Source organism: Rissa tridactyla, chromosome 1, assembly GCF_028500815.1.
Source record: "Rissa tridactyla isolate bRisTri1 chromosome 1, bRisTri1.patW.cur.20221130, whole genome shotgun sequence".
NCBI lineage: Eukaryota > Metazoa > Chordata > Aves > Charadriiformes > Laridae > Rissa > Rissa tridactyla.
Window position 1 is genome coordinate 52,504,266 of NC_071466.1, and position 27,134 is coordinate 52,531,399.

Consider the following 27,134-nt stretch of genomic DNA (forward strand, 5'->3'; position numbering starts at 1 on the left):
ACATGAAGTAGACAGGAGTGGAGAGTTGCTGCAGCTGTGGTTTGAGCTGCACCTATCCAGGGTTCTGCTGGGGGATGAAGGGATTAAGAGCAGCCCTGCCGAGAAGGACCTGGGGGGTACTGGTGGGTAAAAAGCTGGGCACGAGCAGGCAATGTGCACTCACAGCACTCACTATCCTGGGCTGCATCAAAAGAAGTGTGGCCAGCAGGTCAGGGAGGCAATTCTTACACTCTACTCCACTCTGGCAACACTCCATCTGGACTACTGCATGCAGCTCTGGAGTCCTCAGCACAGGAAAGACATGGGTCTTCTGGAGCAGGCCCGAAAGTGGACCAAAAAATTATCAGAGATATGGAACACCTCTCCTATGTAGAAAGGCTGAGAGAGTTGAGGTTACTCAGCCTGGAGAAGGGAAAGCTCTGGGGAGACCTTATTGAGGCCTTTCAGTACTTAGAGGCTTATTAGAAAGATAGGGATAAACTTTTTTGCAGGATAAGATGTAATGATTTTAAACTAAAAGAGGGTAGATTCAGACTAGATAGAAAGAAGAAAATTTTTACAAAGAAGGTGAGGAAACACTGGAACAGATTGCCCAGAGGGATGGTAGATGCTCCATCCCCAGAAACATTCAAGTTCAGCTTGAACAGGTCTCTGAGCAACCTGATCTAGTTGAAGATGTCCCTGCTCATTGCAGGGGGTCTTTGACTAGATGACCTTTAAAGATCCCTTCCAACCCAAACTACTCTATGATTATATGCCAACTAATTTCAGTTCTGCCTCTGGAACAATATAACAACTTCCTATCACTAACTTTGGACATAAAACATAATTTAGTGTTGCCACTTGCTTAATGGCATAGAGTGAGAGTGATTCACTGACTTAATCTCTCTTTCTTGTTCACGTTGTATATAATTTTAATCAATAAATGTCTGTTGTTCGAAAGGCACCATCAGGACTTATCAGGAAAAGCCCTGATCAGCAAGAGTAAGACAGAAAGAATTGGAGCTTTAATTTAAACACAAATTACTGAACTGCATCTAATGTCAAACTGACTGCTGGCCTTCCTTAACAGAAGCATTAATTAGATGAACAAAGTGAGCAAAACAAAGTGCATGATTTGACATTCCATATGAGATGCAGTGCAGTACAATGGTCTTGCAAGAGAAATCAAAAAATTAATGAGAATGCTAAACTAAGAGAATTTTCCTTGAGGATGAGCATTGGTGCAGTAAAAATTCATCATATGAAAGGAGACAGGCTGAACTTTCCTAGAGATAGTTACTGTATGTATTTAAATATGCATCAAATATATGGAAAATGAAGGAAAAATAAGGCTTAAGCTAAAGTTAATTTCAATTGTGTATATATATAAATGGCAAAATATTTAATTGCATGACCTCATACTAGAAACAAGTCTGTACTCCTCCTTCATCCTTGTTCTACATGTGATCCCCAGAGTTTTCAATATATATAAATATGATGTAATAAATATGTATTTAAGGAAGAGTTTAAGTTGCTTCTAAGCTTTTCTGTGACATTTTTTATCATAGACAAGTCCTTCATAAATATCAAGGAGTTTGTCTTTACACTATCTCTAGTAGGCAGAAATATATTGTATTGAGCAAAGTTTTGGTAGTGCAGGGGCTGCAGGGGTCACTTCTGTGAGAAGACAGCAGAAGCGTCCCCCATGTCAAACAAAGCCAGTTCCAGTTGTCTCCAAGATGGACCCACTGCTGGCCAAAGCTGAGGCAATCAATGACTGCTAGCACTTCTGTGATAACATATTTAAGAAAGGGCAAAAAATTGCTGCACAACAGCAGTCAGGAGAAAGGAGTCAGAACGTGTGAGAGAAACAACCCTGCAGACACCAAGGTCAGTGAAGAAAGAGGGGAAGGAAGTGCTCCAGGCACCAGAGCAGAGATTCTCTGATGAGAAAACCATGGTGAAGCAGGTTATCCCCCTGCAGCCCATGGAAGCCCACGGTGGAGCAGATATCCACCCTACAGCCTGTGGAGGATGCCACAACAGAGCAGGTGGATGTGCCCTGAAGGAAGCTGTGACCCCATACTGGAACAGGTTCATGGCAGGAGCTGTGACCTGTGGAGAGAAGCCAACACTGGAGCAGGTTTTCTGGTAAGACCTGTGGGCCCACGGGGGACCCACACTGGATCAGTCTGTTCATGAAGGACAGGAAAGGATCCATGCAGTTCATGAAGAACTGTAGCCCGTGGGAAGGACCCGTGTTGGAGAAGTTCGTGAAGGACTGTTTGCCATGGGTGGGACCCCATACTGGAGCAGGGGAAGAGTATGAGCAGGAAGAAGTGGCAGAGAAAATATGTGATGAGCTGACTACAACCCCATTCTCTGTGCCCCTGCAATGCTCAGGATGCGGAGGTAGAGAATTTGGGAGTGAAGTTGAGCCCAGGAAGACGGGAGGCGGGGGAAAGGTGTTTTTTAGTTATGTTCTTATTTCTCATAATCCTACTTTGATTTGATTGGTGATAAATAAATTAATCTCCCCAAGTTGAGTCTGTTTTGCCCATGATGGTAATTGGTAAGTGATCTCTCTGTCCTTATCTTGACCCTTCATCATAGCCTTTTGTCATATTTTCTTCCCCCTAACCAGCTGAGGCAGAGAAGTGATAGAGCAGCTTGATGGGCACCTTGTGGCTAGCCAAGGTCAACCCACCACAATTATACATGGAGAAAGAGGATGATCTTCATGTTAAAGAGAAAATGGAGAAAATGTTGAAGTAGAGCGACGAAGACAAAATTATTTTTGATATATGATAACTTAGCCTCTGATTTACTGTGGGGCCTTTGGTTTGTTTGTTTGTTTCTGAGCATGAGCATTCTAATACTACACAATATTTTCCAATCACAGTTCTCGTTCAAAGTTGCAAATGCCTAGTGGTTTTGCTGGGGAACGCTGACTTTCAGTATAAGCACCAGGGAATGAGAAATGCACAGTTAATGATCACCTGTGAACAGTTGTATTGAAGTAATTTGTTCAGCATCACATTAAAAATCTGCAGAGGAATCAAGGAAATAATTCAACATTCAGTGTTGACATCCAGATGCTTCAGCCGTTTCTTTCTTAGTTGTTGTATTAATTCACTAGGTACTTTCCAATTTCAACAAGAAAGGAGGCTGGGGACTGATAGCACTTATAGCTATGCTCCTTTGACAGTCCAAAATGGATTTTTACTTGTGTTGTCACAGTTTCTAATGTTTCTTTGGTAAGATTAACAATATAACTTCCCCCTCCCCAAGAGGTTTTAAAAATATGCCTACCAGAGAATAAAAATACCATAATTTGAAAACACTTAGGTTTTCTACACTGGTTACTTGCTGGGTTGAAACTTTAAAATTGCAACAAACACCAGCTGTACTAAGTAAGACAATTGGAAGCAGTAAAAGGCTGTAACTGAAGAGTGATCAAACACTTCATTAGGGTAACAAAACAGGGGAGGGAGGGAAGCTGTTCCACCTGTAGCAGTATTTTTGGTTTGATTTGGTTTTACAGATACCAACTCAATCACTCCAATTTGATGCATTAAGAAATAAAGATGATATAATACTTGGTCCTATGATAGAATCATAGAATCCGAGGGAGCCCTCTAGTTAAACCTGTACTCAAAGCACAATCAATGTTAATCTCATACCATTTTGCTCAGGAATTTGTCCAGCAATTATTAAAAGACAAACTCTCCATCACCTTTCTGGGTAAATTGTTCCAGTGCTTGTTTATTGTGAGGTTCCAATGCTTGTTTGTTGTGATAATGAATCTTTTTTTCTTTACTTCCAGTCAGAACCTCCCTTTTTGAGTCTCATTCTCCTATTGTAAGCCTTCATAAAAAGGCTGGTTACATCTTCTCAGCAACCTCCTCCTATCTACTGGAAGGCAGCTATTTCTCACACACACACTCTCTCAAATATAAAGGAGTCCACTTCACTCAGCCTATCTTTGTCAGAGGCTCCAGCCTCTGGCCATCTTCTGGTCCTCCACTAAACTTGCTGTGTTTATCAACAGCTTTATTTTACTGGGGACCTGAAATTGAATGTTGTATTTCAGATGTTGTCTAACATGTGCAGGATAAAGAGAAACAATCATTTCCCTTTATTTACTGGCTATGCTTCTGTTGATACAGTAAAGTATACAGATGGCCTTCAGCATGGTGAGAGCATGCTGCTGTCTCATGTTTTGCCAGCTGTTCCCCAGGACCCCCAGGTCCTTTCCACAGAACTGCTACCCAGTCAGTTAGTCCCCAGCATGTACTACTGAAAGGATTAGTTTGTCCCAAGTGTAGGACTTTACACATGTCCTTGCTGAATTTCATGATGTTCCTGTCAGTCTTTTCCTCTAACCCGTCCAGGTTGCTCTGAATGGTAGCCTCACCTTCAAATGGATTGATGATACCTTTCAATTTGGTGTCATCCAAAAACTTGAGGAGAGTGGTCTTCTCCTCCTGATTCACAGATCTAGTCATTTTTTTAATTCAAGGCAATCAGGTTGGTTAAACATATAGTTACCAAGAGCAAATATCTCTTCCCAAGCACCTTCTTCAGGTATCAGAAATGCCTTCCAAGAAGGCTTAATAATTTTCTCAGGGACTGAAGTGATGCTGACCATTCTGTAGTTTTCTCAATAATCTCTGCTTTTCTGATGCATGTCCCACTTGCCTTCCTCCACTTCGTGGAGCTCTACTGAGCTCCATAACATTTCAGAAATTATAGTGGCCTAGAAATTATGTTAATACTTTTCTCAGGACCTTCAGATGCAGTGTGGATATCTGCTCCAGTGTTGTCTTCTCCAGGGGCTGCAGGAGAATCTCTGATTCACCGCCTGCAGCACTTTCTCCTCCTCCTTCTCTCACCTTGGTGCTCGCAGGGCTGTTTCTCACAAATTTTTCCTCACTCCCTGTGCAGCATTTTGCCCTTTCTTAAATATGCTTTCCCAGGGGTGCCACCATTTTGGCTGTGGGGCTCAGCTGTGCCCTGTGGTGGGTTGGTTGGAGCCAGCTGAAACCAGCTGTGTCTGGCTTGGGGCAGCCCTGGCCTCTCCTCACAGAGGCCACTGCTGAAGGTCCCCTGCTACACCTGTACATCGACCTGGACACCTGTACCCAGCAGAAGCCCATTAACATAGATACGGTCACTTTGATGAACAAACTTGGTACGGCTGAGAATCTGCCAAAAGAGGAACTGTCAGGAAGGAGGCAGAAATGGGTTTAATGCAGTTGTTATTCCTTCCTTTCTTTAACATTTCACAGAGAGAAAAAAGATTTTGAATTTCATGTAGATAAAGTGACTGGCAGTATAGAGTCACTTAAAATGTAGAACAAAAAATATATTCTGATAAAATATTGCTTATTTGTAATTTTATTTATTTTTTTTTATTTAGTGACATTTGAGACAGTTACTTGAGGTAAAAATTACAACTTTAAAATACAACTATAAATGTAAAACAATCTTCTTAGGTATTTTGTTACTTGCTATTTCATAACTTTCATGCTGTATTTAAAGAATAAAAATCAACAGTTTTAAACAGGATATGGTATTTTAAACTTGTTTTGTTTTATATGATGCTTTCTCCGGTCCTGTAGTGTAGATTACCACATTACACTCTGCTTTCCACTTCAAGAGAAATGTCTCTACAACTTCTGTTTTCTTTATTTTCTTTGCTATGATTCTTTGTTAGAATAGAAGTCGTGCCTGTAGAACATATTTGTTCTGAGCAGTGCACTTAGTTGTTGGAGGTCTGTTTGTTTCCTTAGCAATGACTTGAGCGTATAAAATGCATTCCCTCAGCTACATATAATTTAGGGAAGAATACATGTATATATTTTAAACTGGCCTTGTTAAGCCACTTGTGTTCAAAATTGCTGGTGTTTCAGAGGTTGATACAGCAAGCATTTCTTGTAAAAATTATGGTGCTTATTTTATAAGGAAACCATGTTAAACCTCACATTTTATAAATGTTGGAATGGATCAAGGTAGTTGACATCTGACCTTTCAAGAGATTGCTTAAACTTAAAAGACTGCATAGGAAATTACATGCTGGAAAAAATAAATAGAAGTTTCAGGACAGCCATCTGAAGAAAAACGGTATTTTTACAAGTTATTATGAAATGAATAGTGGCATATAAGCTGTTCTGAGTTGGATTCATCTAGTCAAATGTGGACAACTATGATTTATGTTTACACAGCTGAGTTAATCCTGTAGACTTCCTGCATAATGAAGGGAGAACATTAGGTGACATCTACACTGCTGACTTAATCTAACATAGGAAATGACTCTTGACTCCCTGGTCAATTGCACCAAAGTGATTCCTGTCAACAATTTTTCAGGCTAGACCCTCTAAAGCTGACTGGTGGCATCTACAACTTCTGACTGTCATTTAGCTCCACATTCAAGACATCTAGATTTAGTTGTCTAAACAGGGCCAATGAAGCTAGATGGCTTGTGCCATTTGAAATGCCTTAAAGCATTTCTCCTGACATCCAGCTACCAACCTGGCCACAGATCTTCTATTGGTCTTCTATTAGATCTACTGCCCTTGTAGATATCTTGAACATCTGATTGGTGACAGCAAACATGGCTTCACCGAGGGCAAGTCATGTCTGACAAATCTGATGGCCTTCTATGATGGTGCTACAGCATTGGTAGATAAGGGGAGAGTAACAGATGTCTTTTGCCTGGACTTATGCAAAGCATTCGACACTGTCCTGCATGACATCCTGGTCTCTAAATTGGAAAGGCATGGATTTGATAGGTGGACCACTCAGTGGATAAGAAACTGGCTAGATGGCCACACTCAAAGGATTGCAGTGAATATCTCAATGTCCAAGTGGATACCAGTGATGAATGGTGTTCCTCAGGGGTCAGTACTGGGACCAGTGCTGTTTAACATCTTTGTCGGTGACATGGACAGTGGTATTGAGTGCACCCTCAGCAAGTTTGGTGACAACACCAAGCTATGTGGCATGTTTGACATGCTGGCAGGAAGCGATGCCATCCAGAGGGACCTGGACAGACTTGGGAGGTGGGCCTGTGCAAACCTCATGAAGTTCAACCAGGCCAAGTGCAAGGTCCTGCACGTGGGTCATGGCAATCCCAAGGACAAATACAGGCTGGGTGAAGAATGGATTGAGAGCGGCCCTGCAAAGAAGGACTTTGGGGTGTTTGTGGATGAGAAACTCAACACGAGCCGGCAATGTGAGCTTGCAGCCCAAAAAGCCAACTGCATCCTCAGCTACTCTGCTCTGTTGAGACCCCACCTGGAGTACTGTGTGCAGCCCCCAACTCCCCCTACTGTGTGGAGTCCCCAACATAAGGACATGGACTTCTTGGAACGGGTCCAGAGGAGGGCCATGGAGCTGATCAGAGGGCTGGAGCATCTCTTCTATGAAGACAGGCTGATAGTATTGGGGTTGTTAAGCATGGAGAAGAGAAGGCTCCGGGGACACCTTAGAGCAGCCTTTCAGTACCTACAGGGGGCCTACAGGAAAGATGGGGAGAGACTCTTTATGAGGGAGTGGAGCAATAGGACGAGGGGTAAGGGTTTTAAACTGAAAGAATGGAAATTTAGACTAGATATTAGGAAGAAATTCTTTACTGTGAGAGTGGTGAGGCACTGGAACAGGCTGCCCAGAGCAGCTGTGGATGCCCCATCCCTGGAACTGTTCAAGGCCAGGCTGGATGGAGCTTTGAGCAACCTGGTCTAGTGGGAGGTGTCCCTGTTCACGGCAGGGTGGTTGGAACTAGGTGATCATTGGAACTAGATGATCATTAAGGTCCCTTCCAACACCAACCATCCTATGATTCTATGAAAATCAATGGGAGTCCTATGTCTTTTCTGAGCAGCAACTGAAGACCAGGAAAGATCCCCAAGAGAATATCAAATGACACTAGTTACCCATATATGGGCAACCAAATTAGGTCTTATGTCCAGAAATGTATGAGACTATTCTACATCCTGTGCCATATTTTCCAACCCTGAGTAGACTTTCTGAATTCCATAGAATGTCTTAAATGGCATTAGGTATATATGTTTAGACACCTGAATCCCAACTGAATGTCCACTGACTCTAAAGAGATTACCTGGCTCATATGTAGAAACCTAAATTAGACACCTGCATTTTTTGTGTTTCTAATCTGTAGCTTATTTACATGCATATGTTGTAAATATGGACATTCAAGTAAGATTAATATCATTCTCTCTGTATTGTTATTGCATTTATAACTTTCACATTTATTAACACCCTCATCTGATGGCAGTGTTGTATTATTGCCCTAAACATTTGAAAAGGGTTTAAAGAAAGAGTGAAATAATGTTTTCAGGATTCATTTGTACATTGTAACAAGCTTCAAAATGATACATTCATGAATCACAATTCTAATAAGAAAAAAATAATACTGAAAAAAGAACAGAAAGAACAGAAAAGCTAAATGAGTATTTCTGCGTCTACATTGGAAATCCTTCATAAGTAACAACTGCTATCAATACAGTAAAGATTTAATTGTTTAATGCTTAAAAAGTAGTTGGAGGAGAATAGTTGGCAACTGCTGCTGGATAAGCAGCAACTGAGACAACAGTGTTTTTTAAAACTTGTTACGCCGAGTTGTACAGATGTGCATTGGATCCTAATTATTTGTGATTCTAACCTTGAAACTGATAAACTATATGATAAACTGAACATAAACTTTTATTGAAATTAGCACATATTTTACAAAGCACTACCAGCTTTGTCCTATAATTGCTATTTCTTTAAACCCTCTATGGGATTCTTCATTTCCTTCAGTATTAAGCCCTCCAGAACAAGACTCTTGCTGACACCACTGTCAATATTTATTATTGTTACTATGCTATTGCAAAGCCCAAAGCACATACAACTACATGTACAACATGTACAAAAGCATGTACGCAGTCTGTACAACAGCTTATTATTGCCACTGGGCTATTACAAAGTCCAAAGCAAGCACAACTGTATTAGTGATTATATTATCATTAATTGAACAGTAAAGTGACTCTATTTCAAACTCATCTCTTTAAAAGCACTGAGTGGAAAGGGTTATTATTTCTGAGAGATGACTGACTGATACCTGTCTACCTTCTTACAATATTGCAGGCAGGTGTATGGCAGATAGGCACAAGTTCTAGGTGCCTGCCCGTGGGGTACTGCAAGCAATAAAAATATACAATCCTAGATAGGTGAACTTCAAAGAGGACTGAAGGTTTCAATATCAAAAGATCATGAAATAAGCATGCATTTTGCCAATGCTTTGTGAAAAACATTGTCTGAAAGTCAGAGAAGAAACAGGGAATAGTGACAAAAGCTATGCTCTGTTGAATGAGAAATTTTAAAGAACTCAGTGGTATATGAAATGAAGAATGATATTCCAGGTACATTTCAGAAAAAAAAGATTTTGACGCTTTGAAAGCAATCTCTGCGTTCTATTTACCTGCAAAGAGACTAAGTATTCTGTTTTGCTTATTACAGACAGAACATAATCTTGCAGTTACATCAGAAGACCCAGTCTTCATGCTGACTACTGTGGTAACTGCAAGTATGTCACTCAAATGTGTTTGGGTTTTTTAACCTGTATTCAATCATCTCTCCAAAATACGCTTCATGCGTTGCACAAAGTTAGTGTATAGTGACTGAATTAAGGAAAATGTCAGTGTTTGCACTTATAAAGAACACACAGAAATAGAAAGTGTATAGATATAAAGAAGACATTTTTTTAGATATGGGATCTAAAGGTTTTAAGTTTTTGATAGCAGATAATACTGATATATATATTTTTTTTTTATTCTTCCTGGACTACCCTCTAGAGAAGAGCAATGAGTTCCAAAGCTCTGTCTCTTTGAAAATGGAAAAAAAGGGATGAAGAATGAGTATGACATTGAAGTCACAACTGGACTTTCACACAGAGTTAAGTTCATATGCTTGAGAAGAAAAATCTATGAACACAGCAAAGAAAGTTGATTGACTGACTCTATTCTGATCATTCAAATATGTAGCAATTCACTTTTCCTTCATATTTGGCATTAGAAAATACCATGCTTGTGAGTACATACGTTCATTTTAATTCATGTGAAGGGTAAATATTACCTGGCAAGCTGTCATGACAAATTTTTGAGTAATTGTGTTCACAGAAAAATTACAAAGCAGGACTGAAACTGTAGTTCAATTTCATAATAAAATAAATATGGTAAAATGTATCTTTTTCTGTAGAAAGGAAATATTTATGGGTTGAGTCTAGAAAATATGTTCTCATTCATTATTGTTAATGTGTTAAACTGCCAAAACTAATTTGTTAACAACTTCCCAAAAAAACAGATAAACTTTGTAAGATCAGATGAATTAATTGGCTCCATTTTCTGGATAACTCCTGTGCAGTCATCCCAATATGTGAATACAGCTACAAGCAGTCTTTCCTATAGAAGGCCTTACTTGGTTTAGTTTGGAATTCCTTTGACGTGATATTCCTTATATTAATTGAATTATATCATAAAAAGGGGAATGCCCGGTGTTCATGGAGCAAACACCTTTCAGTATTGTGTTTAAACAGAAGTAATGATCGCAATTCAAAAAGGCATGTTCAGGACTAATACAGAAAGAGATAAAATGCAATACTTCACAGTTTTCTATTTGTTGTGGTTAGCTTCGGTAGGCAGCTAAGCCCCACACAGCTGCTCGCTCACTCCCCCACAGCAGAACTGGGGAGAGAATTGGAAGGTAAAAGTGCGAAAACTCGTGGGTTGCGAAAAAGACAGTTTAATAGTAAAATCAAAAGCAGCATGCGCAAGCAAAGCAAAATAAGGAATTGATTCACTACTTCCCATCAGTAGGCAGAAGCTTAGCTATTTCCAGGAAAGCAGAGCTCCAACATAACAGTTACTTGGGAAGACAAATGCCATAACTCCCCCTTTTTCTCCTTCTTTCCCCAGCTTTTATAAATGAGCATGATGTCATATTGTTTGGGATATTCCTTTGGTCAGTTGGGCTCAGCTATCCTGGCTGTGTTCCCTGCCAGCTTCCTAGAATCATGGAATCATAGATTCCATGATTGGGTTTGGGTTGGAAGGGACCATTAAATGTCACCTAGCCCAATACCCCTGCCATGGACAGGGACATCTTTCACTAGATGAGGTTGCTCAAAGCCCCATCCAGCCTGACTGTGAACACTTCCAATGATGCTGCGTGAACAACTTCTCTGAGGCAGTCTGTTACAGTGTCTCACCATCCCCACCATAAAAAAATTTCTTCCTTATCTACAGTCTAACCCTACCCTCTTTCAGGTTCACTATTGCCCCTTCTCTTGTCACGTCGGACCTTCATTATAAGTCTTAGTTATAAGTATGAGAAACAGAAAAGGCTTCATGTTGTAGAAGCACTGTTCATCAAGAACTAAAACATCAGCGTGTTACCAATACTGTTTTGGTCAAAAATCCAGAACACAGCCCCATGCAAGCTACTACGAAGAAAATTAACTCTATCTATCTCAGCCAAAACAAATACACTATTAAAACCATTTACATTGCAGTTTTTCATCCTAAGCGATAAAGGTCTCAAAGAATAACTGACATAAAGAACGCAGGTAATAACTGCAAACCACACTAAGGTTCACATTAGTCATCATGATGATACAGAATCATATTAAGGTAATGTTCATTCTAAGATATTGTGAATATTAACACTAGAGAATAAATAGTTTTCTAAAATTATGGAAAAATAGGTATATGTCAAGTATTAGACAAGTATTTGATATAGTATAGCACTGGAGTAGAACCTGTTATAAGCTTTTTATTTAAAATCCTCTTTTAAGCTCTTGATCCTACAATTATATTGTTTAAAATCTTGCTGCTGGCTAAAATTATTATGCAACAGTGATTTTAATAGCTTAAATAAAATTATTCTTGTATTATTATTTATTATTCTATGTATATATGATTACCCAGTAACTATTTCACACAGTGAAGTGCACCTGGAAAACATGAAAATAGTACCTGGAGAATAAAATTCTATTTAAAAAATCCTACATAGATAAGTAGGTTAAATGTTAATTGACTGGCCTTTTGATTACGTAGGTATTAGAAAGCAGTAAACCACAGCTGACTAGGAATTATTCCTATTACCACATTTATACTGCAATTGCTCACAAAGCCTTAACCTACAACTGTTTTTCTTTCCAATTACTTGGTCACATATTCTATACAGTGATCTGCATGCTGATGCATGAGAAGACCATTTTATTTAATCAGTGATAACACAAATTACTTAGTGCAGTGTGAGCTGCAATGATTTTGAGGAAGATAAAATAGTGGGAAAACGACTTCAGAAAACAAATGTAATTATTACTGGTGTTACAGACAAAAGGGAACATGGCATATATAGAAAGCTAAGAATTGAATATTAATCCAATTAATATTTCATGAATCCAAATTATGGTTGAAGCCATCTCAAGCCCATTGGTGTCTTTGAAATTCTTTTGCTAGTTGTCTAGTTTTTGTACTCTATGTTGGGATGAACCATGTATTCACTCGCCCTGTGCTGGTCTGGCTGACTCAGGGAAACATTTACACCACCAGTTGATCCACTCAGCTGTTGATAGATGTTTATCTATAACAAAGGCCACCCTCAGGTCCCCTTTGTGTTGAGATGAAGTCAGCTGCTTTGCATTATTCTTTGAGCTTCACAGGCATATCACCCTTGCCCATCTCCACTAGTCCTTCTTCCATTATAAATTCTCATTTAGGAAGTCATATTCTCCCCCTAGGGGTTTAGCCAGTCACACCATCACATAGTTTATGGTTATGGACCATCAGCACCGATATTTTCACGGCTTTTGCTCTTATCCAATGCTTAAAATGCACACCATAACAAGGCCTGGTACCAAGCCTTTACACAGCTCACAGCAAGTGAGTGAAAATATCTCCTCAAAAGGAGTCATCTTGTTTTATATTTATTTGAATTTTTTAAGAAGGGTTTGGGTTTTTTTCCATAGAAAGGTGCCTTCTGAGCTTCCAAAAAACAGGCTTATACTTATGCCTGCAGTAGCTTTTAATACCACTGCAAAAAAAAGAAGATAAATTCTAGTGAGAAGAAACTATGCAAAAAGTTAGAAAATATATTTTTTCAAAGTAGTATGCATATCTAGCTAACTAGCTAGCTGTCTCTTCTACTGTTTTCTGGAAACTGGAATGATCTCAGTGGCTTCAGATGCTTAGGACTTTCTTTGTCCTAAGCAGTCTAATCCTTTCATGAATGTTACTTCAATTTTAGGCTATGAAGAGGATCTTGCAATAGGTCCATTCAACATGTACTTGAGATGTCTTTTCTTTCTTTTCAAGCCCCATTTCAAGGTATGTTGGTAAGCTCTTTCTCTGGAGTTACTGAAATTTATTTCTGCTTATTTCTCCAGCAGCTCCAAAAGAAATAAATAATGCAGGAATGTTAGTAACACTATAGAATTAAACATAGCAAACAAGTAAGAAAGCGTTGGGTATTGCTACAAACCACAGTTAGCTTATTCTCAGGAGCTTTGAGGACATGTTATCTAAAAAGTGAAATCTTTATGGGAAATAATGGGTGATACCTTATTTTATTCTGATGAATTTTTAAATAACCATATACTGTGGTAAAGAAGAAAGTACAGATACTAAAAAAAGTAATTTTGTAAATATAATGCTGAGAAAAAAAAAAAGGACTTACACAGAGTTTTCTTTTTATTTTGATCAGATACAGTACTACAAGAGGCTTTGTTGATCTCCATCTGCTTTTTCAGCAGTTGTGTTCCAGGAGATGGATTATCTAATCTAAATTCATACAGACTGAAAAACCTGAAAGTCTTGATGTCTGATCTTGATATATGCACCAGCTACATCCCAGTTTTTAATCAAGCCAACCCACTGACGTACCAGCTTCCTTTCCCCATTTTCTTTGTGCTGTTTCTTCTGTATTTCAATATGTCTCTGATAGCAAAACTGTTGCACAAAGAAAGTTGGAATAATCTTAAATGAAGAAAACTTCTTTTTTAGGTTCTGTAATTGACAGCATGCATCAATTTAAAGCTACCAGGCAGAAACTGGGGAAGGAAGAGAAAAGAGAAAGGGAAACCTCTCTCCAGTGGCCAGGTCAGAAGAGCAGTAATGGGGTCACCAGACAAGCATCCTTTGGGCATCCTCTCCAACACACCAGGTGGTGGTGACAATGAAGATGATGATGATGAATGGTGATTTTCATGTTTTCTCCCTAGTACAATTACACTTTTCATTGAGACTCCCTCAAGCTCCCCAGTGGTAGTTTCTGTTTATGACTGTATTAGTGCTGGTTGGAGAAGCTTAATTAGATGTGAGTGTTGCATGCTAATTGATTGTTAAGCTTTGTGCATGTATATTAATTGGGTAATATGAAAAGGACTATTACCTTGTTATCTACTAGGATCTATTTATTGTAATATGAATTTATAGACTAAAAGCTGTAAGGTGAATGATGAAGGGATCTTAGCGTGGAGTTATAGACTGAAACTACAAGAAAAAGGGGTGAGGAGATAGAGGGAGAGCAGGGTGATGATCTATTCGAACACTAAGTGGAATATAAGGGATAAATTCCATTGTATACAGATGGGAATTCAGTGCTTTTGAGATGTTTAGGGTATTCTAGCTATTCCAGAAGAGTATGGTTCTCCTATAGGTCCTACATCTTTTCTATTAGCCCTGTGAGGGTATTTCATATAGGCTAGGGAATCTGAAATGTCACTTGATGTCTTTGTGTGGGTAGCCAAATTCAGTTATAGATATTTGTCTTCTGGATAATTAATATTAGCTAAAATGAGCTCTATTGTCAATTTTCATTAGTCAAAGAGAGAAAGACTGTGTCTTCCAGGAGACAGCACAGTAGATCTATATGCTTATAAGACAGGGCCTTTTTCTGAAATGCTTATTGCACATGACTGCCACACTCCACTGACTAAAGGTGGAAAATGAAAGAGTGTCCTGGTTTGAGATAAAACAGAATCGACTTTCTGTTCAGTAATTTCACTTCTTAACTAAGCCTCTTCTAACTCTCTGAAATTAACACCATATTGTGCAGAAAACAGTTCATTCTCACAGTTTGTTTATATTTCATGCCAAGGAATGGTAGTAGAGAGGCTCTTGCTTATACTTATAGCAATAACAACCAAGGTCAGCTGACTTTGTTATTTGCCGCACTGGAGGGTCGGAAATGGAAAAGTGTAGAGGGGTCATACCTGCGTGGGAGAGTGGACAGGCCAGGTGACACAAAACTGACCAACAGAGTATTCTAACCCATCTGCCCCATGCCCAGTATAAAAGCTCAGGGATCAAAGGGTCAGCCCTCTTTTTTCAATGGCAGATGTCCGAGGAGGACACTGTCTGTTCATCTTCCTTTGATCCTAATCCATGCGTTCCTGACTCCAGATCTGGAATCCAGTTCCCATCCATCACTGAGTCCAGTCTGGGACTTCCCCAGTGCCTGCAGGTGACGTTACCCTGGGAACTTGATACAGTTTTGTCTATACTGCATCTATTTCATTTATTTTATTATTAATATTTCATTAAAGTAGTTTAGTTCCTTCTAAACTCATAAATCTCTTCATCTCTCCTCCTCCTTTCCTTGGAATGAGAGGTAGGGGAGAGCATCTGTTGTCTTGTCATTGGCCAGTCTGTCCCAAACTACGACAAGGGGTAATTAAGTTTTAAATGTCAGTGCTTAGTGCCACTTTTGATACTCCAGGGTATCCTGTCTGGTCTCCAGGGTGGAGATGAAGAATATCAGAGTTTCCTACAGAACCTGTGTGATATCTGTTAGCATCATGCAGAGATCACAAATAACCTCTGCTGTTTCAGAACTTCAGCTTTCTAGTAAAGACACATTAGGTCTGCAAGTTTTCATGAGTTGAAATACAATCTGGCTGCAAAAGTAACATTCAACTTTTATATTATCTTGTACTGAATACTTTTAATATAGAACCCCCATTGTTATTTAAAAAACTAATTCAAACTGGCACCATCACAGTGATGGAAAATTGGCTGAAGGACAATCAGAAAAGTTATGTTAAATTGCAGTGGCCAAGGAGGTGTAGCCAGGATTGGTGTTAGGCCCAGTTTTATTTAGCAACTTTATTTCTGCTTTGGATGGGGGAGTAAATGGCATATTTGGTAAATTTTCAGATGATATGAAATTGGAATGTATTGCAAATATCATTGTGGATGAAGGAATAACATAAGAAGACCAAGGGAGGTTAGAATTATTGGCAGGAAATAAAATGATATTTAGTCTTGGGAAATATGTAAGCTGTATATCTGGGGAATAAAAATTCAGAAAGACCATCTGAGGGAGGAATGAAATTTTGTTGTCAATAAAGACTAGGGGTGAAGAGAATAGCAAACCAGATATGAGCCTCAAGGTACTGTAGCAACCAAAAAACAAAGCAACAATGAACTACAGAAATAAAGATGTTGGGAAATAAACTCAGATACTCCTTGCTTTTTGGTGTTAGAAATTAGTTACTAGAACACTGAGCAGACTGACACTTTATAATGAAGAATAGTTTGACAAACTGGAAAAAATTAGAAATGAAAAATAAAACCAATTCACTGTCTGGAAGAACTAATAAGAACACTAAACAATAAAAAAACCTGCATACTGTAAACTGGCTACAGGAAATTGCTAATGAGAATATCAATTTGAAATATTTGAAGCGGACAAAAACTGAAGGAGAAAAGCTGTAAATAGGAAAATTAGATAACATTTACTCAAAGAAAAATCAACTTGTGAAGGTGAGCAACACATTGTAGAAGCATATGTCTATTTTTGAACTTCTCATATGTAGGCATAATTGCATACACAGTTCCTTTGTTTAATGGTGAATTTCACCCAATAGTTATCATTCGTTATTCAATATTATTTAGTCATTTTTCCAGGGCTTCTTCAGAAATGGATTCTCCCATCTAAAAGTTGAAAAAATAGACAAAGATAGTGGTATATGTACCATTTGTGGATGGTTTAGATGTTCTGCTGATGACAAGCATAAGAAAAGATGTAGCTGAGGCTATACTGTGACTAATATTTGCAATGTCTTTGTTCTACCGCTTCTGATTCTGGACATCTCGACCCTGACTGGTTTCTCCACATGTGCATACCACATACACTGTTGACAGCCCAAATCATTTGGTGGAACAACAGCAAAACCAAAGTGTACGTATATACAAAATGGGGTTGGCAGACGTCCTTTATGTGGACTCTCTAGAGGTCTCCTCCTGTACTTCCTCTACACTGATATATGTGGTTATGTGATGACTGTGAAATATTAGGGCTATCCTTAAATTCTATAGTGTATTTTTGTTACTAATTGTGTTAGTACCAACCTGTACTTTTCAGTTGATTATGTCATTGTTTCACCTGATGATTTTCTGCAAGGTAGATTCAGAAAGAAAGGGAGAAAATCACTGTCCTCTACCATTTCTTTAAAGAGACTGTGTTTATGTATAGTCTGTATGCATTCTGTACCTGTGGTTTTCCTGAAAGGAGAGTTGGGGTGTCCCTAGGGGGTTCTTATTTATGTGGCACACGTTTAGCTATCCATATTAGCTCTGAAGGCAGACAAGGGGCCACCCATTCAGAGACACAGCAGAAATAGAAGACAGAAAGTGGGGTGCTTATTCAGGATCTGAAGGAGAAATTCTGCACAATTTAAGGAAGTTATTGCACAGGAACAGTTATTTTAATCCTTTAATCCTCTTCTAGCAGATTTAAACGAGGTGTAAACATGCTAACGGTCACTTGCCGAGGAGCCCAACTCCAGTGCAGGTAAGTCTGTACTGGGGAAGGGAATCATGGCAAAAAAGGGTCGGCTAGAGGCTCGTTTTTGAGGCTTTTTAAAGCCAGGAAAAGTGGCCAGGCCGAGCTGGTACTCGGCGCCTCTGGGGCGCAGGGGCAGCTGAGGAACCAAGGGCAGAGCCACCAGCCCCAGCGGCAGGTGTGAACGAGCAGGGGGTGGGACCACTCTCCCCCCTTATAAAAGAAGCCCCTCGGGAGCACAGCGACCAGGTCACTGGGCACTGGGCAAACAAGCAGCGAGTGGGTGTTCCCTGGGTGTCACCCGCGGAACCGCCCAGGAGCACCATGACAAGGGTGTACTTCCTGGGCTGGAGAAAAGGGTGGCCAAACAGGGAGTGACACACCAGTCCAATCACAGCAGTCTGCACAACAGTTCACGCAGGATAGAGCTAAAAGACAGCCAGCCTGGCCAGGTAGCGATGGTAATTACTCGCAAGAAGACTGTGGCGTCCATGAGATCCACAACCACCAGGTCTGATGCAGCGTCTCAGACGGAACTCTTGTGGGAATGTGCTGCCACACAGACATCAGGCTGTAGGGTGTGCCCTGCTCTCACACCGGTGTCGGATGGCAGTGATGGGCATGCCTGTCGGAGATGTGCCCAGGTAGAGGTTGTCCTCCAATTAGTCATGGAGCTCAGGGAGGAGGTAAGTATGTTGAGGAGCATCAGGGAATGCGAGAGGGAGATAGATTCTTGGAGTAAAAGCCTGAATCCCACGACAGAAACCCAGCAGGCTGACAGAACCCCTGAAACAGAGAACTCCCCATCCGCTGGCACCTCAACTGAAGGTGATAACCTGGAGGACAGGGGGCAATGGCAGGAAGTTCCTGCACGGCGCAACAGGTGCCGCACTCGACACAGCCTGGCGACTACCCCATTTTCCCAGGTGCTATTATTTAACAGGTACAGTGCTCTGCAGAGGAACCTGGATGATGACGAGCACAATAGTTCTCCTACCTTGGAGGCGTCAGCGAGGTCTAGTCAGACCTCCCCCTGCATTAAAACCTCTGCGGTAAAGAAGAAAAGACGGGTCCTTGTCATAGGTGACTCCCTACTGAAGGGAGTGGAAGGCCCAATATGCAGGCCGGACCCGGTACATAGGGAGGTCTGCTGCCTCCCTGGGGCCCGGGTCAAGGACATGAAGAGGATGCTTCCTTCCCTGGTATGGCCCTCAGACTACTATCCACTTTTGATCTTTCAGGTAGGCAGTAACGAGGTAACAAGAAGAAGTCCAAGGGCAATGAAGAAAGATTTCAAGACCCTGGGATGCCTGCTGAAGGGATCAGGAGCACAAGTTGTGTTCTCGTCTATCCCCCCAGCTGCAGGGAATGACGAGGGGGTAAATAGGAGGAGCCAGCAGATCAATGCCTGGCTTTGAGCCTGGTGCTACCGGCAGGACTTTAGGTACTCTTGAACATGGCCTGATCTATAGAACACCTGGCCCGCTGGTAACAGGAGGGAATACCTTGACTTCCAGGGGGAAAAGGGTTCTAGGACAAGAGTTATCAGGGCTCATTGAGAGGGCTTTAAACTAGATTTGAAGGGGGGTGGGGACGGTACTGGGCTTGCTGGTGAGGTGCCAGGGTGTAGTTGCTCAGCACTCGTGGGCTAGTGTGCCCGTATTTCTGAGAGACAGAAGGCACACCACATCTCAAGGGCCAAAGCTACATGCACAACTCCCTCTCTGAAATGCTTATACACTAATGCACACAGCATGGGGAATAAGCAGGAAGAGCTGGAGATCTGTGTGTGGTTGCAGGGCCATGATCTCATTGCAATTACTGAGATGTGGTGGGACAGCTCCCATGACTGGAATGCTGTCATGGATGGCTACGTCCTTTTCAGGAAAGACAGACCAGGGAGGCGTGGTGGTGGAATTGCACTCTATGTGAGAGAGCATTCAGAATGCATTGAGCTCTCACTAGGGGCGGATGAAGAGAGGGTCGAGAGCTTATGGGTAAGGATTAAGGGGCAGGCAAATATGAGGGACACTGTTGTGGGTGTTTTTTACAGGCCACCTGATCAGGATGGAGAAGTTGATGAGGCTTTCTACAGACAGCTGAAGGTAGCCTCACAATCACAGGCCTTGGTTCTCATGGGGGACTTCAATCACCCCCATATCTGCTGGGAAGACCACACAGCCAGGCATGCACAGTCCAGGAGGCTCCTCCAGTGCATTGATGATAACTTTTTGACACAGGTGGTACAGGAGCCAACAAGGAGAGGAGCACTCCTGGGCCTAGTACTGACAAACACAGAGGGACTGGTGGAGGACATTAAGGTTGGGGGCACCCTAGGTTGTAGTGATCATGAAATGATAGAGTTCAGGATTATGGGTACCACACACAAAACATCAAGAAGTAAAATTACAACCTTGGATTTCAGGAGGGTTAGTACTTTGACCTCTTCAAGAAACTGCTTGGAGAGATCCCGTGGGCTAGGGCTCTGGAAGGCAAAGGGGCTCAAGAAAGCTGGTTGATATTCAAAGACCACTTCCTCCAAGCGCAGGGTCAGTGCATCCGTAAGAGAAAGAAATCAGCCAAGGGATGCAGGAGACCTGCATGGTTGAGCAGGGAGCTTCAGAAAAAGCTCAAGTGGAAGAAGGAAGTCTACAATAAGTGGAAGAAGGAACTGACCCCTTGGGAGGATTACAAGAATGCTGCCAGAGTGTGCAGGGATGAAACGAGGAAAGCCAAGGCCGCCTTGAATTAAACCTGGCCAGGGATGTCAAGCTCAACAGGAGGGGCTTCTACAAGTATATTGGAAGCAAAAGGAAGACCAGAGAATTTGTGGGCCCACTGCTGAATGAAACAGGAGCCATGGTGACGGAGGATGCAGAGAAGACGGAGTTACTGAATGTCTTCTTTGCTTCAGTCTTTACTGCTCGGCCCAGGCCTCAGGAGTCCCAGGCACTAGGGGAAGTAACGGAGAAAGAAGAAGACTTCCCTTGGGTTGAGGAGGATCAAGTGAGGGATCAATTAGATCCGTGAGATATTCACAAGTCCATGGGCCCCGATGGGATGCACCCGAGAGTGCTGAGGGAGCTGGCGGAAGTCATTGCTGGGCCACTCTCCATCATCTTTGAAATGTCCTGGAGAACAGGCGAGGTGCCTGAGGACTGGAGGAAAGCCAACATCGCTCCAGTCTTCAAAAAGGGCAAGAAGGAGGACCCGGGGAACTACAGGCCGGTCAGCCTCACCTCCACCCCTGGAAAGATGATGGAACAACTCGTTCTGGGCGTCATCTCAAGGCATGTGGAGGGAAAGAAAGCTATCAGAAGTACTCAACATGGATTCACCAAGGGGAAATCATGTCTGACTAATCTGATAGCCTTCTATGATGGCATGACTGGATGGATAGATGAGGGGAGGGCAGTAGATGTGGTCTACCTTGACTTAAGCAAGGCGTTTGACACGGTCTCCCACAGCATCCTCATAGGGAAGCTTAGGAAGAGTGGGCTTGATGAATGGACAGTAAGGTGGATAGATAACTGGTTGAAAGACAGAGCTCAGAGGGTCGTGATTAGGGGCACAGAGTCTAGTTGGAGGTCAGTGACGAGTGGTGTTCCCCAGGGGTCAGTACTGGGTCCAGTCCTCTTCAATATATTCATCAATGACCTGGATGAGGGGATAGAGTGCACCCTCAGCAAGTTTGATGATGACACAAAGCTGGGGGGAGAAGGCACTATACAGAGAGACCTGGACAGGCTGGAGAGCTGGGCAAAGAGGAACCTTATGAAATTCAATAAGGGCAAGTGCAGGGTGGTGCACCTGGGGAGGAATAACCCCATGCACCAGTACAGGGTGGTGGCTGACCTGCTGGAGAGCAGCAGCTCGGTGGAAAGAGACCTGGGAGTCCTGGTGGACAACCGGATGACCATGAGCCAGCAATGTGCCCTTGCGGCCAAAAAGGCCAATGGCATCGTGGGGTGCATCAAGAGGAGTGTGGCCAGCAGGTGGAGGGAGGTCATCCTCCCCCTCTACTCTGCCTTGGTGAGGCCGTACCTGGAGTACTGTGTCCAGTTCTGGGCTCCCGGGTTCAAGAAGGACAGGGAACTGCTAGAGGAGGTGCAGCAAAAGTCTACCAAGATGATTAGGGGACTGGAACACCTCTCTTATGAAGAAAGGCTGAGGGATTTGGGTCTCTTCAGTCTGGAAAAAAGACAACTGAGGGGGGACCTTATCAACACTTATAAATACTTAAAGGGTGGGTGTCAGGAGGATGGGGCCAGGCTCTTTTCAGTGGTGCCCAGGGACAGGACACAAACTTGAGCATAGGAAGTTCCACCTAAACATGAGGAGGAACTTCTTTCCTTTGAGGGTGGCAGAGCACTGGAACAGGCTGCCCAGAGAGGTGGTGGAGTCTCCAACTCTGGAGACATTCAAAACCCGCCTGGACGCGTTCCTGTGCAACCTGCTGTAGGTGACCCTGCTCTGGCAGGGGTGTTGGACTAGATGATCTCCAGAGGTCCCTTCCAACCCTATGATTCTAAGTGATTATTCCCTTCTCTTTGGTGCCTGAAGACTGCATGTGGATGACTGTGTCCATTCTGGGCTCCACAGTACAAAAAAGACACTGACAACCTGGAATGAGTATAGCAGGCGGCCATCAAAGCGTAAGGTGGCTGCAACCCATGATGTTCAAGGAGAGGCTGGGAGGACTGGGTTTGTTCAGCCCTGAAAAGTGAAGGCTACCATGGGAATCTTGCTGCTATCGACATCTTCCAATAATAGATTGTTAAAACAAAGCAAAACAAACAAACAAACAAAAAATAGAGTCAGAATTTTCTGAGGTACGCAACGGACAACACACAACTTTGGTAAAACACAGTGGACAAAATTGAAACACAGGAAATTCTGTCTTGATATAAGGAATAAGTCTTTCACAGTGTGAGTGATCAAACTCAGGATCAGGCTTCACAGTGATATCCTTGGGGATATTCAGAACCTGATTGGCCACAATTCTGAGCAACCTGCTGTAGCTGGACCTTCTTTGTGTAGGGCTTTTGGACTGTGTGAGCTCTGGGGGCCGTTTTCAATTTGCATGCTTCTGTTATTCTGTGGAAGGATGAGCCTTTATGCAGGTACAGGGAAAACATGAGGGGGGGAAAATGTGTTTACATGTTCACATGAGATTAAAAGAATATGAATTTCTTATAATGAAAATTTTTCCATTACAGTACAAGCATCTGTGTACACAGGATTAATTGTTCTAGGGTGACTGAACTATGACTAAATGCAGATGTTTAGAGAGATGCCTATCTCCATTTTCAGATAGGTTAATCCCTGATGGTCTTCTATCACAGAGTATCATATTGATTGGCAGATTGTGGCTAAATCTTTTGTCAGCTGAGCTCTCTCATCATAGGAACCTTGTGGAATAATATCCCTCTCATAGTAGAAAAAAATTACTAATCGACACAGCTCTCCAAAATCACATGAGGAGAGAGGACCATGAGAAAGACGTAAATATAGATCTAGTTTTGTGACTAAAAGAATCTAGCTAAATCCAAAATATCGTATGTTGAATTTTGGGTTGAGTTCTAGTGAGTGTGTATTCTTGGGACATAATTTCTAAATCCCTAATTCACTTTGGGCTTAGCTTGCCTTCCTGAACAATTTTTTGCCTGTACCATTAAGATATCATGAATTCACTTCTCTCTTTCCTAAATATATTTCCATGTCTGATATATATACTTTTTTATTATTATTTATTTTTCATCACATCAAATCCTATTGTCTACAAGAAGGTTTCATGTAAAGCAATTCTTTCAAATGGTCTGTCATGAATACTTTTAAAATATTAAATTGGTAGTTTTTCAATATTGTATCAATCTATTAGTGCACCATATATGTGGGCTCATGATGAAATTAAAGTGATAATTTGATAATTGCATGAAAATAACTTTTTTTTTTAATGCATCTTTATAGTTAGATTTAACACTGAGTTTTGAAGGTCCAATCCAATTTTAGAAAAAAACCCCCATCTTTTAAGTTTCATTTTTTTATGGTACTAACAAAAGACAGCAAAAGAGAGACAAACCTACGATCCTTATCCTTCATTAGAGACAAACAGCAATCTGCAAACTGACCTTGCAACAGTACAACATTCTGCAAAACAGTACACTGACTATTCAAGGATAAACTTAGAGATGGGCTTTGTCTTGTCTATGGTTCAATGGAGTATTTTTTGAACACCACACACTTCATTTGTTAGTTCTACATGACAAAATAGACACTCAATATCAAAGTAGATCTTTGAAACAGAATCTGTAAATAGTAAGCCTTTGAACTGGAGGATATACAGTTTAATTGCTGTGCTGCTTCTGCCTTCCTGACCTAACTCCTGATCTGCAGGAATTGGCAGTCATTGTATAATACCTTCCCTTTGTAGCTGTTTCAGAAGGCTGTTTACTTGATTATTCACAACCTATCTTTTAACCTGCTCCTCTAATGTCTGTCTTAAAACATAAATGCAGCAAAGAATTAAAACAAAATGTTGACACTATAATAATCCAAATTCCACTGAGCATGTAATTTCCTTGTGTCCACTCTGGCCTATGATGGACTTGCTGGTCCATCGCTGGTCAGTTCATTTATTGAGGTGATGCAAGTATTTTATAGGAAATGCAATTTTCTTCATATTCCAAAGTTAGAAGGTCAAAGGAATCTGGTGGAATACAAGATATATACAGTGAAATAATCTGTAAAACACATACTATATGCACATCCTCCACATTTTATTCAATACATTCAAGAAAAAATAGAATATGTTATTGAAGAATAAATAATTTAGCAAAAGTATTTTTAACTAGTTTTTCAAATTCTCATTCAAATAATACCATCAAAACCTTTATAAATTTAACTAAAACTGAATGAATTATTAGAATGACAATAAATTTCCTAGCTTAATAAACAACCACCTCACTACTGAAGTGTGAAGACAATTGCAAGGAGACACTTAGATCATTTATAACCCATTAAGTAGCAAACTGCTATACCCCCTGTTGGTTACTGTTAGTGATGAAGAGAGATAAAACAGCAGAATTGTTGTTTCAGATGTTAAATTAAGTTTACATATTCCAAGCAGCTAGTGTACACGTGTCCATTTATTTCAGTAGCATCACTTTTTCTGCTGAAGCCTAGTTTACAGGTCCTTGGAATGTGGGAGCTTAGTACCCAGAGAGCGTGCTGTTATATTGTCTCCCTTTGCAATGTAATTGCACTTGAAATTCAAAATATATACAGAAGACTTTGCTATGTGGATGTATGAGCAAAAGGTATCTGCTTATCTACAATAGGTACTTTTGTGATTTGGAAAGGTGGTTTTAGTCAGGCAACAGACAAGGTGATACTGCTTTTTCTGAATTTGTGAGTACCAACAAACAAGTGTTAAGAAAAGGTAACTTCTATCTACTAAACTTTACACTGCAGAGCTTGTAAATAAGTAGGTCTTGCAAGTGAAGATGAGAACAAGATGTCAAAAATGATCTTAGGATACAGTCAGGCCTTTTTTTTTGAGTTTCTGTAAGTCACAACTCTCAAATAAAAATGGCAGTGACTTAACTAGACCTTATTGGATGGACATAAGCATGTATATTTTCAGTTTATAAGCTCTTGGCACTCATCTAGTACCCATTAGGATTAATTTAGATGACTAGCTTAGGTGCTATCTCACCAAAATATTAAGCGCTTCACTCAGATATGTGTGTCATTGTAATTTATATGATTACCCTACGATATCAATGAAGAAATTTTAATGTCTTTGAAAGTGTGCAGAGAGATGGCTACTTTTAACACAGATGTCTAAGGTTTTTTTACAAAGTACATGGTTGATCCAGTCTGGTAAGTTAAATGCCGATCTCTTTTAATGAGTCTGTGGAGAACTGAATGGAATACAGCATGTGGAAAGTCCTTGGTTCTATGCTTCATTCAGCCTAAGTGAGAAAGAAGATGCTTTGCATCCCAGGAGTGTGTTATGACTATAAAGACATCCAATGTTTGGTTAAAAAAGCCCAGACTTGTTATTTGCAGCTAGGCATACAAAAGTCATTGATGGCTAGTAAAGAAGACAACACAGTATCTTGTATTTAGGGTATTTAGCCGAGTTGGAAAACATGGATCTTTAATTCCTGCTCTCAGAGATGTTTTTATCTCTCTTTCCAGATAGGTGGAGACTATCCTTGTCTAAAATATTCTTTACTTTAGTTGTTGTCATATTCTTGAGAAATGCATGTGTTTAGCATCCTTTAACCCTAAGAACTTCCCATTTTCTAGTTGAATGTTAGAGCTAGGGACCTTCAACATAAATGCTGAAATTAGTTGTGCTACATGGAAACTTGCAAGGTCTTTGAGGGGACTTTAATTCTCTTTCCCTGAACATAGATCAATACTAATCTCCCAGGATAGATGCTGAGAATTCCTGTGCAATTAGACACACAGGGAACCTCAGACTAATACAGAAGTAATTTATTCTTTTTGGATGTAAGTAAGGTTAACCAGTCATGGCAAACACACAGACAAGATTGCCGTCTTGGTCTTAGTCTGATCTTAAACACTAAATTCACAACATGGACCATGTGTGAGTGAAATAAATGTCACCTCTTCTCATCTGAAAAAGGATCTCAAGCGGAAAGTTCTGGCTTTTGGCTCTCCCATAAGTTGTTTGTTGGAGACTGGTCAATTCACGGATAAGGCCAAGTATAACTATCTTTTCCTGGAATAAATTAATTTAATTTATCTACACTGTAGATTCATAAAGTATAGATATTTTGAGTTTAAAATGTATTTTTGTACAGTATTGATGTATGACATGCTATTTGGACTTGGTTCAAAATAATTTATTCAGAATGACATCACATAGTAAACAGCATGCATGGCATGATACAAAAACGATATAGTTAAACAATGGTTCTCAAAAAGATTCTCCATGGTATTGACTTTCACCTTATTGATCTACGAAACTCATGCTGTTTTCCTTGTTGTGTATATTCTGGCTGCTGAAGAAGAAAATATTATTTAAGTTCTGAGTTATGTTTTGTGTTTGAGATATTTCTATTGTGGCTAGGTTATACTTTTTAGATTCTTAAAAAAGGATAAATAATTGCCTTATGAATTTTCAAGTTTGAAAAAAAGTAAGTAGAAAAAAATTAGATTCCTAAGAAGGTTGGGTTGTTTCTTTTTGTTTAAGTGTACTGGTTTTGGCTGGGATCGAGTTAGTTTTCTTCATAGTAGATTGCATGGTGCTATGTTTTGGATTTGTC